This window comes from Panthera pardus, unplaced genomic scaffold, assembly GCF_024362965.1.
Source record: "Panthera pardus isolate Hobbes unplaced genomic scaffold, ASM2436296v1 HiC_scaffold_27, whole genome shotgun sequence".
In the NCBI taxonomy this organism is placed as follows: domain Eukaryota; kingdom Metazoa; phylum Chordata; class Mammalia; order Carnivora; family Felidae; genus Panthera; species Panthera pardus.
The window spans coordinates 118,774,825-118,779,552 of NW_026526843.1; positions in this window are offsets into that span (position 1 = coordinate 118,774,825).

Genomic DNA, 4,728 nt, shown 5'->3' on the forward strand with positions numbered 1-4,728 from the left:
TTGCAGAAATACATGTGGATATGTATGCACAAAGAGATACATATTTGCAGAAATATGTGTGGATACATATGCACGAAGAGATACATGTTTGCAGAAATATGTGTGTATATGTATGCACGAAGATATATATTTGCAGAAATACGTGTGGATACGTATGCACAAAGAGATACATATTTGCAGAAATATGTGTGTATATGTATGCACGAAGATATATATTTGCAGAAATACGTGTGGATACGTATGCACGAAGAGATACATGTTTGCAGAAATATGTGTGTATATGTATGCACGAAGATATATATTTGCAGAAATACGTGTGGATACGTATGCACAAAGAGATACATGTCTGCAGAAATACGTGTGGATATGTATGCACGAAGAGATACATGTTTGCAGAAACACATCCGCACATATATACAAAAAGATACACACGAAGACGATACACAGATGGTTATCCAGGAATTGGCTCATGCGATGTCGATGGCGGGGCTGCTGAGGGTGAAACCTGCCGGGCAGGTGGGCATGTAGCAAGGGACACTCCAGACTTGAGGCAGAATTCCTTCTCTGGGAAACCTCAGGGTGTGCCCTTGAGGTCTTCGCCTGATTAGACGAGGCCCACCCCCCATGTGAACTAGCATCTCTTCAAGTCAGCTGCTTGTGGATTTTTTGTCCTACCTACAAAACAGCCCGAGTGAGTGTTTGACTGAATAATGGGGACGGAGGGGGGCGCTGTTGCCCATCCATGTGATGCCCATCCACATGAAATGACCGTCACGGAACTATTTAAAGGGTGAACTCATCATGATGTGCCGTCCAGTGGGTCCCCTGTGCCAGTCCTAGGTGACCCCGCCAGGGCAGTGGGCACACGCTCCCGACGGTAGTCCCCACGCCCAACCTGTGCCTTCCCACGGGCTCCTCTGGGCTCAGGCGGGCCGGCCCCGGGGGGAGGGGCTGGTGCAGACCTCCTAGTCCCGGCTCTTTGTTCCACAGCAGCTCCCAACACTCTTGGAGGAGTTCACGGCCGAGTCTCCGACTCACCCCACCTCACGGGTTCCCACAGGTGCTTCTCCATTCTGCCTCCCAAGCCTCCCTCTCCTCTGACCCTGAGCATGTTTTAGAGTCACTTCCTGGATTCGCGAGCAGATGTGATATCAGTCATTATCCTGCTAGTATGAATTTGGAAGCACGGGCCCAGACTCCCTGCATTTCATTCTCATCTGGAAGCGTGGACGGTGTTGTGGGGAATCTAAACTCAGAAGGAGGAGTCTCTGGCCGTGATTCTTTCATTCCCCAACCAGCTAAGAGTTCTGGGCGACAGCCCTCTACCCCACTCCGTTATTCAATCAAACATTCACTGAGGGGTGTTTTGTAGGTGGGACCAAAAATCCGCAAGCAGCTCACTTTAAGTAAAGAGAGGTGGCATCACATGGGGGGTGGGCCTCGTCTAATCAGGTGACGACCTCAAGGGCACATCCTGAGGTTTCCCGGAGAAGAAAATCCTAGGACGAGTCCCAGAGGAATACTTTCATGCTCCATACCTTGCAAAGGCCGTAGGCTGTGGGGACCGGCCAGCCGCAGGCTGGGGGTCAGAAGGACCAGAGTGGCGGCAGGGGCCAGGCCCAGACCTTAGGGTTTTCCTTGGAGCCGTGGTTCTCACAGCCCCGTTGTTCTTACAGGTGGGGCCACACCACTTGTGGGGAGGAAGGCTCCCTCGTGCCTGTGCTCCTGAGATAATGGTCTGGGGCCCACCTCGGCCCCCAGGGTCTCCCATGGTCAAGAGCGTCAGGCGAAGGCACCCGGGGGGGCTGAGCGGCTGGCAGGGGAGGGATCTGAGCCCATGGGGAGTTCACCCCCAGGAAATGAGACCTGGGGACACAGTGGCACTCGTGGGAGGCCGTCTTGAGATCCAGGAGGGACAGGGCCACTGAGATCCAGAGGGGGCAGGGCCCCTGAGATCCAAGCAGGGCAGGGCTGCTGAGATCCAGGCAGGGGAGGGCCGCTGAGATCCAGGAGGGGCAGAGCGGCTGAGACTGAGGTAGGGCAGGACCACTGAGACCCAGGCAGGGGAGGGCCACTGAGATCCAAAGTGGGCAGGGCTGCTGAGATCCAGGAGGGGCAGGACCGTGGTCCCTCCAGAGGCTCCAGGGAAGGGTCCTTCCTGCCTCTTCCAGCTTCTGGGGCTCCCGGCATCCCTGGGCTTGTGGCCACGTCCCTTCCGTGTCTGCCTTGGTTTTAACGTGGCTTCTGTCTGTGTCTGTGTCTCTTCTCTTGTAAGGTCCCCTGTCACTGGATTTAAGGCCACCCTGATCCAGGATGGGCTCTGTTTACATCCCTCATCACATCTGCAAAGACCCTGTTTCCAAATCAGGTCCCCGTCCCGGGTACCGGGAGCTAGAACAGGGACATATATTCTGGGGACACAAACTCCAGCCTTCTCGTGAGGACTCCCTCCCCCGTGGGTGAGTCCCCAAAGCCCCAGCCCGTCTCCAGCCACCCATGGACCCCCTGGCCATCCATGTCTTCGTATAAAGCCCAAAGTTTTGGTGAAACTGTCATTTTCACATCGTCTTCAGCGTTTTCATAGACGCCAAGGTGGGGAGATCGGAGGCCAGAGAAGCAGGGGGGGGGGTGGGGGTGGGGGGTGGGGACGAGTCCTATCCCTTCCGATTCATCCGCTGGGACTTGAGATGAAATATTTTCCAAGGTCGGACCCACTGGTTTAACCACCAGCGGGTGTGGACAGGGAAACGTTTGTCTGTGAGGCCGTCAGGGGCTGTGCGGGGGAGGGGGTGCGCGGTTTCCTGCATTCGACCGCACTGCATCCCAGCTTGGAACGTTCTGCCGGGTCTGCAGCCTTCAGTTAGAAACATTGTAGCCTTGTCGACCTCTGACGCTTGTAACTCGTCTCCGTCTCCGTCTCCGTGGAGTCAGCAGCAGGCGTGGAAGGTTCTAGGCTCCCGCACACGGCTGGCTGCTGGCCCGAGCCCCCACGTGCTGCGGGACCTGTAGGACCCCAGGGTCCCCCGCGATGCTTCTCTGGGACAGGACCCACCGTCACGCCCAAGACGGCCGGGCCGTCCCCACCCGCAGCCCCGGGGACCCGCCGTTCGCACAACGCGTGTTATAACCCAGAATGAGCCACGCTCTCCCAGGCCCCCTCCCTGCACGGCCCCCAGCACTCCTCAACGCGGAGGCCGCTAACCGAAAGGGACGGTCACCGTCTTGGCGAGCCCCGGGGCGTCCCAGAGCCGTCAGCAAAGTGCCAGCAGCGGAGGTGGTTCCAGAGGCACACAGCGGCCTCCTAATTCAGCGTCTCCTGGGCGTTCACGAGCGCACAGGCAGGTGCATCTCCCGAGGCCCCTCGCGAGCTCCGGCCAGGGTGTGAGCTGTGGAAACCCCAATGCACGTTCAACCCACAATGGTGATCTTTTCGAATTCTGTGATACGTGTCTAGGGGCAGAGGCAGATTTTTTTTTTTATCAAAAAAATTTTTTTATGTTTATTTTTGGGACACACAGAGTGTGACGGGGGAGGGGCAGAGAGAGAGGGAGACACGGAATCCGAAGCAGGTTCCAGGCTCCCAGCCGTCAGCACAGAGCCTGATGCAGGGGTTGAAGTCACGAACCGTGAGATGTTGGCCTGAGCCAAAGTCAGACGCTTTACCGACTGACCATCCAAGCGCCTCTAGAACGTAAACGAGACGCGGACAGGAAGCCAGGATTCTCTCCCTCACGATGGGATTTCCCTTCTGACACGGGAACGGATCCCTTCGCCAACACCCTTTCAAACACACCGAGACTCGACCACCAAATCCCCCGCGTCGGCTCTTGGCGGAGAGAATGCTCGGCACTGTGGACCGTTTCTGTGTTCTAGAACCTTCTAGACCCGCACTGCCCGCCGAGGGCATCCCTGCCCCAAGGCTCCTACGCCAGGTGCCTCCTGCGTCCCCGAATATTGCACAGCTGCCTCTACTGCTCCGTAGGACCTCCTCGCTCCCACCGTTGGCCTAGAGGGTCAACCCCATGGTCGCAAGGCCTTTCGCATTCCAGTCCCTTGTGTCGTCCACGTGCCGTGCCTCGGACGACCCCAGACACGGCGATATCCTTGGCGTTTGTCGATCCGAGGGCCGGCTGAGGAGCCCTGACCCCGACGTAGGTCCCGCCTGCCGATTCAGCAGATTCCAAATCAGACAGAGACCGCCGACCGTCTCGGGACTCACGGTCCTCTGGAAACGTCCCACTTAGCTGTGGGGTTGGGAGGGAGAGATCACCGCCCCCCAGCCCCGCTCCTGAAGTAGACAGCAGGAGCCTTAGCAGTGCAGATGGCTGGGGATGACGTAAGCCACTCAATGGCATGCATGTGCCAAGACCCGTATTTACAACCACGTCCGCCTGGGGACAACCCTTCCCATGACACCCAGTGATGGCCTTCTTTGCTCGTGTCGAACACCACTTTGTCCTGTGGTGTAGACGAGACAGACCCCACACGCCCCAACGTCTACGAGATCGTGAATCCTGACAGTGGGCTTGCCTCCCCCTGAATGAGAGGAGCAGACATGGGGGGGGGGGCGCACAGAAGGTTCCAGAACAGGAAGCCCAGCACGGAGACCCTGGTTCCCCTGCGCTCCCCAGACGGACCCCGTTGGGCAAGTGTCCAGAGACCCGGGGCTGTAGAAACAGGAACCCTGAGTGGCTGATAAACGGCACAGGGCCGGCTTCACACTGGACA